The 12,014-nt window shown below is 36.8% G+C and overlaps 1 protein-coding gene across 2 annotated transcripts in view; it reads left to right on the top strand.

Moving 5' to 3' along the window:
• The window catches only part of MED31 (mediator complex subunit 31), a 67,157-nt gene that overhangs the window by 24,445 nt on the left and 30,698 nt on the right, over window positions 1-12,014 (top strand). The gene's annotated exons all lie outside the window — the stretch shown is intronic.

The following is a 12,014-nucleotide window of genomic DNA, read 5'->3' as shown; positions in this document are numbered from 1 at the left end:
AATTCAGCTGAACATTCCTTTAGCAAACGTGCTGATATTCCATCTGTCCCTATAGACAAATACTTATCCAGGTCATGCAGCAGCTCTTCAACCTCCAATAAAGTTATTCTTTCACTTTCAATCTTTCTTTTGCTTGTGGCATAACGATAAAATTCTTTTGGATTGCCTTTAGCTTGCATGGCCAATTTCTTTTCTTACTTCGAGTTAGTTTTCTGGCATGAGCTTTATATATTTCATAACTCCTCTCACTTTTATTCTCATGATATTCTTTCCACATATTCTACTTGTGGATCTCTTGCTTAATAAGGTTGCACATCCGTTTCACTCCCGACCTATTTATTCTTTGAACACTTGAGATACATTCGGATACCACCTGACATTGCTGACATTTTCCCCATTCAGTAACTGATGCTGTGGGACCAAAGATAGTATTCTCCTAATTTGATCTTAATTTATAGTTCAGCATGTAACCTGTTCTAATCGGAGCATCAGTACAATTAGATACTTCCCAAGAAAGCACAGCATAATCACTGTCACCAATAAAATAACCATATTCTTAACAGAGACCCCTTCTGATGCTATGAACAAATCCAACACTCTTTGACCTCGAGTTCCTTCTTTCACATGCTGCTTGAGAAAGTTGTCTTGCAACAGTTCAATAAATTCCTCTTCTTTCTTATCATGAAATTTCTCTTCAATGTTTGGAAAATTAGTCACCCGTGATCACTCGTTTGGCACCCATAATGCTAAATTGGTGATTCATTTCTTTGTTCCCTGCAACTGAGCTGCCAGGTCTGTAGCAGCACCCTACCATATGTTTCATTCTGCTAGCCTCCACTTGACACCAGATAGACTCAAACTCACCACTACATGGGACATTGTTACCATCGTTGTTTTCTTGCATTTCTACCCTAACTGGACCTAAGTCATCTGATATCATTAGATTGACCTCCTCTCCTATCTCTCCTGTCATTACTAAAAATAGTATACCCATTAAACTTGATCCCAGTTATTATTACAGCTTACATAAAATTTGACTTACATAAAGTCCATGGAATGTAACCTTTATGTAAGTTGGGAAGTGGCTTTGTATATATTTTATTTATTTGTTTTTAACATAATATCTGTCAGCTGGTGGAGAGACTATCCATTTGGATAGTGTCTCCACTTCAGCAAATGAAATTTATGACCGTTATCCATTATTGTATTCTGGCTTACTTTTACTAATATAGTTGAAATTAAACAAATGTACCATCATCAGGCATGTTGAGCAGTAGTGTATTACATAAGAATTGTAATAGTAATGTGTCAGTTAGGGGTGGCTTAAGGATCAAAGTCAAATAACTGGGAGGATAACCTCCACATCACCTTTCAGGAATGCAGAGAACTGACAAGCTTCTGACCTAATGTCCAATCCTCATCTTCACATGGTGTACCCCATTAGTAGGTATCTACTGGGTGCTGAATGAACAAGGATAGGGTTGGCAATTTGAAACTTAGCCAACTAAATTGTACTGTTTATTGGTTTAAACAACAAATGCATGTGATGGTACAACATGATGAGATTTCATGCCAACTGGGGTGTTGCCCAGTTAAATAAGACCCCTGCTGTTTTTGTCAAGGAAGTAGGGTGAACAGTGAAAAGTGAGCTACTGGAACAGACTCCAACTCAATGGTTAGAAGAAGAATAAACCCAACATCAGAAGAACTGAAGATAGGAACTATCAATCTAAGGAGTATTAATGGAAAGGAAATTGAACTTGCAGAAGAATTGGAAAAGTGCCATATGGACATAATTGGCATTACAGAAACAAAGAAGACAAAAACAAGTGAGATATTACTAAATAATAAGTGGTGGTGGTTTTCCCTTTCAGTCGTTTCTGACCCTAGGTGACTTTGTAGGCATTACCCACAAAGTGTTCCTGGTAAGATTTTTACAGGGTAGTTCACCCCATTTTATCCTGGCTCAGGACTGTCATATGGCTGAGACATATTCATGACTGTGTTCATGGGGCCAGTTTGCCTGTTCTGGGGGACAAAAAACCAGTATGAGACTGGCTAACTCACCTTTTGTCGAAAGAGAGCAGATAAAGGTTCCTCACATCACTGACAAGAATCGAACCCAGGTCTTTCCAACCAAAGGGCTTCGTCTATACAGACTAAGTTATAGAGGCTCTAAATATTAAGTATAGGGTGCTATTTTCAGGCAATAATAATCAAGGAAAGGAAGGAATAGCAATAGCATTCAACATGAAACATTATAAACTTCTTGATTGGAAAGTAGTTTCAAGTAGAGTTAAATGGACAAACTTCAAAATGTGGAAATGGACAATGAAATGTATTTGTGCCCATGGTCCCACAGAAGGTTTTTCTAAGGAAGAAGTGGAGGAATTTTTTTGAGTCATTAGAATAAAAATTGGGCAGCTGACATAAAGAAAATGGAAAAAGCAGTCCTTGTTGGAGACCCGAACAGCAGAGTAGAAAATGAATCTCGCCAGGCATAATTTGGAGATAAGGCAACGCTAATAAAAATGGTAAGTATTTACTGGACTTCTGCTCAGGACATGGATTAGTCATTACTAACACCATGTTTCAACATAAAGATGTGCCCAAGTTCACATGGAGAGAAGACATGAAATAAGAAAGGCCTCATTGAGTATATGTCATTGTTGATCATGATATCATAAGGCTGGTTCAGCATACAAGAGTGTACAGGAGATTCGAAATTGGAAGTGACTATTACGTAGTACTAAGCAGGATAAAAATGGATATCACATTGAAAAGAATGTATGTAAGGAAGTTTTAAAAAGAACTAAAGTTGAGCAGCTTTTAAAGGTAAATTGTAGACTCAAATCTGCAAACATTATTAAAAAAAATTTGCAGCAGTTTAAAAACAAGAACCAAACCTTGGAGTCTCATTGGCAAACTCTAAAGAAGACATTGATTGATTCAGCTAGGGAGATATATGGTGAAGTTGTATGCAAGGATTAAAAATAAATAAATAAAAAAGAACACCATGGTGGATACAAGAAGTTAAAGAAGCAGTTCTGGAATAGAAGAAAGCATACCAAAGTTTCTAGCAAATAAGTCAGCAGATGTCCTAAAAGAATACTGAGAAATATGTAAGTGAGCTAAGCAACGTGTAAAAGTATAAATATCAGGAAGGTGGCAAAATGTTCTGGAAGCTATTGAAGAAGCTTAGAAATGGAGGAAAGAGTATGTTAAAAGGAATCAAAGATAATAAAGGTGACATGAAAACTAAAGATAAAGATATCCTAGATGTCTGGAGTAATTACTTTGAAAGATTGTTAAACAAACCAAGCGGTGACAGAACCATATTAGAAAATTTTCAAGAGGAATGCAGAGAGGAGTATGTATGTATCAATATTTGAGGTAGAAAAAGCTGTCAAAAACTTTAAATGTGGAAAGGCAACTGAAGTAGATGATATTCAACCCAGAAATGCTGGGTTGAATATGATATTCTACCCAGAATAAAGCTGAATGTGAGAATTACAGAGGAATTTCTTTACTGATGTTCAAGATAAGATTTATGTGAGCATACTTGAAAAGAGGTTGAAAAAGATTATAGAAGAGAAACTTGGAGAGCAAGCTGAGTTCAGGCCAAGTTGAGGTTGTCAAGATCAGATTTTCACTTTAAGACAAGTAGTTGAGAAATCATGGAAATATGACAAGGATCTGTACTTAAGTTTTGTAGATCTGGAAAAGGCATATGACAAGGTGGCCAGGAAAACTTTTTAATACACTACAATTAAAGGAGGATAGGAGGGTGGTTGACGGAGAGATATCAGAGAGTAGTTTATTCAGGAGTAGAGTCCAAAAGACGGCCTGTGGCTAGTGGTGTGCCTAACGGTTCTGTTCTTGGACCACTACTATTTAATTTGTTCATTGATGATATTGTAAAGGATCTGAGAGGAACTATTCATTTGTTTGCTGTGCAAAGTTGGGTAGAGCAATAGTGAATGCACACAATGTCAAAATTTTGAGAGATGATTTGGATAGATTGGGGGACTGGGCTAATGAGAATGGCTGTCAATTTAATGTGGCAAAGTGTAAGGTTATGTATTTTGGGGTGAAAATTTTGGAGCAGTATACCACATTGGTGGAACTGTACTCCAGGAGATTGACGAAGCCGGGGATTTGGGGGTGTTAGTGGATAGGGAGTTGAAGTTTAGGGACACATTGCAAAAGTGGCTAAATCAGCTCATCAAATCACTTGGTTGCTGAAGAATACTTTGACGAGCAGAGACAAGCAAGTTATTGTTCCTCTGTATCTCTGTATCGAGCCTTGATAAGATCCCATCTTGACTACTTTGCCCAGATCTGGGCGCCAGGGTTTCTTCTTGATGGGGAGGAGGTAGAGAGGATCCAGAGGCAAAGTGGCCAAGATGATAGCAAGTCTATGGAATGAACCTTATGAGAACAGGTTGAAGATTTGTGGGTTGCAGACATTGATTGATAGGCGGAAGAGGGATGATATGATTGAGACATTCAAATTACTGAAGGGTTCCTATAAGATTAATTCAGAGGATATTTTTCAGAACAGGTCTCGTGGTGGGAGGACTAGGATCCATCCATGGAAACTGGACAAGAGTGTGGTTAGCAAAGGTGTTAGAACTAGGTTTTTCGCATGGAGAGTAGCGAATGAGTGGAATAAGTTGGGGTGCCATGGTTATGACTGGGTTCAAGGCAAGGTATGATAGATACTGTGTGGAAGCGGAATAGTTATTGATATGATGTTTAGGGCGTCCCTCGATGAGTCTAAGGATTACTTTGAGTTGCCAGTAATAATAATTATATAGAGTAAATGGAACATTATACTGAGCAATACATAGTCTATATTTGAGTTGTCAATCGGCAGTTAGAATTGAAGGAAATATAGGAAGATGGTTTGATATAAATCAGGGGTAAGACAAGGATGCACATTACCTCCACTTTTATTCATAAATTATATGGATCACATTATGAAAGAAAGTGACATTAGGCCTGATATTAGAATTGGAGATGTCTAACTTAGCTATTTGCTTTATGCAGATGATGTTACTAATGAAGATGATGACTCCTAAACGTCATTTCTAAATGTTACTAAAAATTATTACTCCTAATGAAGATGGCAGGTTAAATCTGGAAATAGACAACAGAATAAGCAAAGCTGGTATGGTGAGCAGCCAACTAGCAGTATACAAGACAGTGTTCAAATCGGTTAAATTATGCATCTGAGAGTTGGGTTCGAAATAAAGCACTTAATTTCTATAGTCTATAGTCACCTTCTAATCAAAGATTTGGAGACTACAGATATGAGACTTCTGAGAAAGATTATGGGGGGGGGGGTGAAAAGATGGCATCATTGGCAGAAACAGATTAAAAATAAAGATATTAGAAAGGAATTTGACACTATTAGTATTCAAGAATGGGTGAGGAAAGGTTAGCAAAACAGGTATTTGATTCCAAGATGGCAGAAAAGCCAGAGGAAGACCAAGATATAGGTGGATTGATTCAGTCAGAACTGCCTTAAAGACCAAAATGTTAGATATGACAATATTGGAGCGCTTACAAGTAATAGACTAATTTGGAAGAAATTGTGGATAAGAGATTAATAATGTAAACTTAATCATGTAGTGCTGTCATTGTAACCTGAACACCCCTTGGGGGTACATATCAGAAAATTGATGATGATGATGTCTCAGTTAGAAACTGCATCAAATCTGTATGTAGTTGGATGATTTGCATTGTCCAGCACGAGACTACTATCCTACTTATCATCATCATCAAAATCCTGCCGTGTACCCTCAAGGGGTGTACAGGATATGATAGTACTACATGAAAAAAATTACATCATTACTAACTTCCTATCTACAATTTTTCTCCAAATCAGTCTGTTACTTGTCAAGACTCCAACATTATCAGATCTTATATTTCTATCGTCTAAGGCAAATTGTACCGTATCAATCCACCTATATCTTGGTCTTCCTCTGGGTCGTTTTCCTGCCAACCTGGCAGAGAACACTTGTTTTGCTAATCTTTCTTCGCCCATACTGTTTAAGTGATCATACCACCTGAGATTAGCTCTGCTAACGCATTCCTGGATGCTGACAATGTCAAGTTCTATCCTAATATCCTCGTTTTTAATATGATATTGCCATTGATGCCATCTGTTCACGCCTCTAATCTTTCTCAGGACTCTCATATCTGCGGTCTCTAGTCTTTGGTCAAGTGTTTTACTTCTGACCCAGCTCTCAGATCCATAAGTTAAAACTGGTTTGAACACTGTCTTGTATACAGCTAATTTATTGTTCCGACTAATTTCTCTCTTATTCCAAATGAATTTATTCAATTGACTTCCTACCATACCAGCTTTGCTGATTCTGTTGTCTATTTCTATATTTAATTTACCATCTTCAGTAAAAATCATACCTAAGTAGCTGAAATGTTTCACTAATTTCACAGGTTCTCCATTCACAACACAGTTGACATTTTCAATGATTCTGCCTATTTTCATTGTCTTTGTCTTTTTATTGCTGACCTTCATACCATATCTATTACAACAGCCATTCAATTTAGTCAGAGAATCTTGCAGACCTGTAGCGGATTTATTTAGAAGATAACATCATCCGCATAAAGCAAAGAGCTGACATTAACATCTCCAATTTTGATATCATGTTTAATACCACTTTCCTTCATAATGTGATCCATATAGATAATGAATAACAGAGGGGATAATGTACATTCTTGTCTCACACCAGATTTAACATTAAACCATCTTCCTACTTCCTTCAATTCTAACTGAATTGAAGGAAGTACAGGACTTACAACTAAAATAAAGACTAAGTATTGCTTGATATAATGCCCCATTGACACCATATAACTGCAGCGTACTGAATAGCTTCTCTCTTGGCACCTTGTCATATGCCTTTTCTAAATCGACAAAACTTAAATACAGATCTCTGTTATATTCCCATGTTTTCTCGACTATTTGTCATAAAGTGAAGATCTGATCCTGACAGCCTCTATTTGGCCTGAATCCAGCTTGTTCTTCACCAAGCTTTTCTTCCACAATTCTTCTCAACCATTTCTCAAGTATACTTGCATAGATCTTACCAGGAACACTCAGTAGGGAAATACCTCTGTAACTCTCGCATTCAGTTTTATTTCCCTTTTTATATATGGGTACTATGAGAGCTCTACTCCAATCATTAGGAATTCGTCCCTCTGTCCAGGCTTACTGAACTATGCAGTGCAGCCACTGTAAGATTCTTATACCACCATACTTCAGCATTTTTGGTCGAATATCATCTACTCCTGCTGCCTTTCCACATTTCAAGCCTTTGATGGCTTTTTCTACTTCAAATATGGATATGTATTCCTGACTGCATGCCTGGTCAGTGTTTTTTACCACTGTGAAGTAATTACTCCATACTTCAAGGATATCTTTTTCTCCTGTTTTCATGTCACCTTTATCATCTCTAACTCCTTTTACAGCACTCTTTCCTCCATTCGTAAGCTTCTTTAACAACCTCCAGAATATTTTGCCACCTTCTTGATATTTATTTTCTATATTCTTGCCAAAGTCCTCCCATGACTTTTGTTTAGCTAGTTTTACACAGTGTTTAGCATTCTTGCATTTGTCTCTGTATTCTCTAAGAGCACAAGCTGACTTATTTGACAGGAACTTTTGATATGCTTTCTTCTTTTCCTTCACTGCCTCTTTAACTTCCTGTGTCCACCAGGGAGTTCTGATTTTTTTATCCTTGCAGACAACCTCACCACATGCCTCTCTGGCAGAATCAATCAATGTTTTCTTCAGAGTTTCCCACTGAATCTCCAAGGTTTGATTTCTGTTCTCAAACTCATTCATTTTTTCTTCAAAAATCTTTGTTTATTTTAGTCTACGATTCACATCTGAGAGCTGCTCAACTTTTATTCACTTTAAAACTTTCTTACATATTATTCTTTTCAATATGAAATTCAATTTTATCCTGCTCAAGACTAAATAGTGATCACTTGCAATTTCAAATCCTCTGTACACTCTGTTGTCCTGCACCAGGGAGCAAAATCACTATCAACAATAACAGTCAATGAGACTTTTCTTATTCCTTGCCTCTTCTCTCCATATGAATTTGTGCACATTTTTATGTTGGAACATGGTGTTAGTAATAACCAGTCCATGTCCTGAGCAGAAATCCAACAGATATTTGCCATTATTATTAGCTTTGCACTTTTCTCCAAATTTTCCCAAAATATTTTTGTATGTCTCACAATCATTTCCTACTCTGCTATTTAGATACCCAACAAGGACCAACTTTTCCTTTTTCATTGTGTCAGTTGCTTTTTCTAAAGCATCAAAAAATTCCTCCACTTCTACCTTAGTAGAACCTTCTGTGTGACCATAGGCACAAATAAGTCTCATTGTCCAGCTCCCCATTCTCATATTTGCCCACATTACTTTACTTGAGACTGACTGCCATTCAAGAAGATTAGCCTCGTATTTTGTGTTGAATACTATGGCTACTCCTTCTTTTCCTTGTTTGTCATTTCCTGAATATAACATTTTGTATTTATTGCTCAGAAAGATCTCACCAGTTTTTGTCTTTTTTGTTTCAGTCACCCCTATTTTGTTGATCTGGTACTTATATAATTCCTCAGCTGGCTCCATTTCTTTGCCATTCAGGCTTCTTATGTTGATAGTACCGATCTTTAACTCTGGTGATGTTGAGTTGGGGTTTGTTTTCAGATTTGTTCCAGTAGCTGACTTTTCGCTGTTCGCCCTGGTTCCCTGCGAAAACAAGGGGGCCTTGTTTAACCTGGTGACGCCCCAGCTGGCATGAAATTTTGTCATGTTGGACCATCATTTTTTTATTTTGGTTGAACCAATAAGAATACAATTTGGTCGGCTAAATCCCAAATTGCCAGCCCATCCTCGTTCATTCAGTATCCAAGTAGATACCCAACAGGGTGCACCATGAGAAGGTGAGGATTGAACATTAGGTCAGAAGCCCTGGTCAGTTCTCCACATTTCTTTAAAGGCTGTGTGGAGGTCTTCTCTCAGTTATACAGCTTTGACCCTTAAGCACCCCTATCCTACTTATTGGGTACTTTAAGTGGATTAATAGTCCTGTTTGATCACCGTTGTATGTCCACACTTCATAGAACCTAGTCTTGCAAAGTGCCAAGAATAGTCACGTCATGCTGAAAGGAAGAAAGAAATAAACGGTGCATGGATTGGACACCAACACACGAAATCACATGATTTATACGTACATTTTCCAACTGCTGTACAAGCAAAATAGTTACCACTTTAAAAACTCGAATTGTCATAAAAAAGCTAATTTTCTGACCTGTAATAATAAACGCTCATCCTACGAAACACATTGATTACTCTAATGTTGGAATTGTTTCTCCTTCTTTTGACATGCACAGAAGTGTCGAAGGGTCTCTCATCTGTGGGTGTACAGTAGTAAGGTTGCTGGGCCATCTGATACTGATCTCACTTGTACCACGCATTATAGGTTTGAAACATTTCGGGTGCAATTCACATAAAAGAATCAGAACTTGAGAAAACCTATGTTTTGTATAGTTTCACTTGTCATTAATTCTGGACATGAATTGCTGATATTAAATTTATTTTCAAATACTGTTATTTTGATTATTCTTTATCATAGAGAAGGGCCTTATTTCATCTTCAGCTTTCCAATGAATTTTTTAAATACAATACTGTATATTGAACATTCATTATCACTTTCAGCTGGTATTTATGGACCATCATTGGTACCATTCAAGGTTTCCTCCCATGTAGCAACATTATTTTTGGAGCTGACGTAACGTACTAAGCAACTAAGGCAATGCCTAAGAGCAGCAAATTTGGAGGGAAGCAAAATTGTATTTTGATCATAAAAACAGTTTTTTACATATTTTCTTGAATTAGGAGCAGAAAAATAGTTCTTTTTTTGGGGTAGCATATACCCTAACTACAGTCCTGGTTACCTGTGAAGAAACTCTTGTCTTTCATTCAGCATAAACAGGCAAACCATACTTTTAGCTCTAATTCCAAACAGCTTAGTTTTACTGAGAGGAGTTTGGTACTTTGTCATAACCTTGAATTTCAGGTTCCTATAATTCTTCCTCTTAGCTAAGCTAAGAGTATTATATCCAAAACTGATTCTTTTTATTTTCATAGAATTTCTTGCCAGCTCACTACATTTACTTTAATTCTGCCTTTACTCTGACATACTATAATAGTATTTGTATGAGACTTCACAAAGTGAATATGCATTTTTGAGAAGTCAGTATTATAGCCAAAGCCAACTATAATGTTCATTTTCTACAGGTGGACAACAAATATTGTGTGTGGGGGGGGGATTACCTAGTTCTGTATAAAGCTCAACTGAAAACAAATTTCATGCAACTTGTTGAGACCTGGGTCATTTTTAAAATCGCTAAATATGTAGTAAAGAGCCTAAACGGCTTCATCTTATCTGACACCACTGAAGGTAATATTTATTTTATTTTATAGCCAACATGCAAATCAGTGCTTTGCCTTAAGTTTTGGCTGAGAGTTTATTAGAATGCAACCTCGGCATGAATTTCTTTGGTATTGTATTATTTAAAGGGTGTACTCTGCTCAGGAGTCTATAGTCACCTTTTAATAGGACTTTTTAAGTTTTATTTGCTTGACAATTATGAACTTATTAATTATAAATATGTATTGAACATAGTTACTTAGCCAGAAGAGCCCAACAAAATTATGGAGAGAAAGATAGAATCATAGCTGCATGATATTGAGTGCAATATGATGCAGCTATAATGATGAGATTTGTGCTTCTTGTTTGGTGATATGTGCTGAAGTTTAGATTAAAACCTAAAACATGTAAATGTTGTTGAAATGTATTAATCTTCAGGGATCAAACTTTGTGCCATGTTTTTTGAAACTTCATCACTGATGGATCAATTATGAGTGAAATAGTGTAAACAATAAAAAGTGAGCTGATATAGGCCTTTTTATTTTTCAGTTCTTTTGCAGCTCATATGTCATTTTTGAACTTTTAAAAGTATTTATCACACATCTTTATTAACCTCTGGAGAGGAAAAAAAAATCGGCATATTCATCATTCTAAGATGTAGAGGTAACTTTGAATCCGTAAACATGCATAAAATTACTCACTGAATGCAGTGGAAAGATATTTAATCAACTGAGTTATACATATATTTTGGTTTAAATATCTTAAACCATCATCAGTGTAATAAATAGAACTGGGAAATTCAAATGGCTATTTTGGATCATGATGGTATTTAGCCTAGTGGCTATGCGCTTTGCAACTATATGTCTTGGGAAGGAGTGTCCTAGGTTCGATTCTCGTCTACGATGTGAGGAGCTTAAGGATCTTTCTCAGCCATAGCCAAGTTAGTTGGTCTTGGGTGTGGACAGCAGGGTTTCCCCCCCCCCCCCCCCCAGTTTTATCTGGGGGGTTTTCATCCCGCAAGCAGGCAAACCAGCCCCGTGAACACACGCCGCTACAGTCAAAAACATACATCCCTCCCCCCCTTAGTGGCAGGCCGGTTGCATTTTTGATGTAACAAAAAGTCGCATCAAAATGTAACATGCAGACCCTGCATTGGAAGCAGGATAAATGCATAGAGGAAGAAGAAGATAGTATTATATTTACTTAGCTTCCTCATGACTGCACTTGAAAAAAGATATTATTTTTCATGCATCTGCAATGTTGCTGTTTGAATTTCCAAGTTCTATTTGCTATATTGAGAATAGTTTAAGATACTTAAAACAAAATATTTGTATAATTTTGTATAGTTAATTAAATATCTTTCCACTGACTGCACATGTTTGTGTATGGTCATCATTCATTCTTTCATTTGTTATATATTCATTACTTTTGTATCATAATTTTTAAAAATTAATGCAGCCATATTTGTTGAGATTAGATCGTCTCATTGCTGATTCTAAAAATAGTCTCTCGGACTGATCAGGAGAGACTGTTTTCTAG

The sequence above is a fragment of the Typopeltis vanoorti genome, chromosome 20 (assembly GCF_054136105.1).
Source record: "Typopeltis vanoorti isolate ZY-2024b chromosome 20, IOZ_Tvanoo_1.0, whole genome shotgun sequence".
Classification (NCBI taxonomy): domain Eukaryota; kingdom Metazoa; phylum Arthropoda; class Arachnida; order Uropygi; family Thelyphonidae; genus Typopeltis; species Typopeltis vanoorti.
This window is presented reverse-complemented; position numbering and strand designations above follow the sequence as displayed.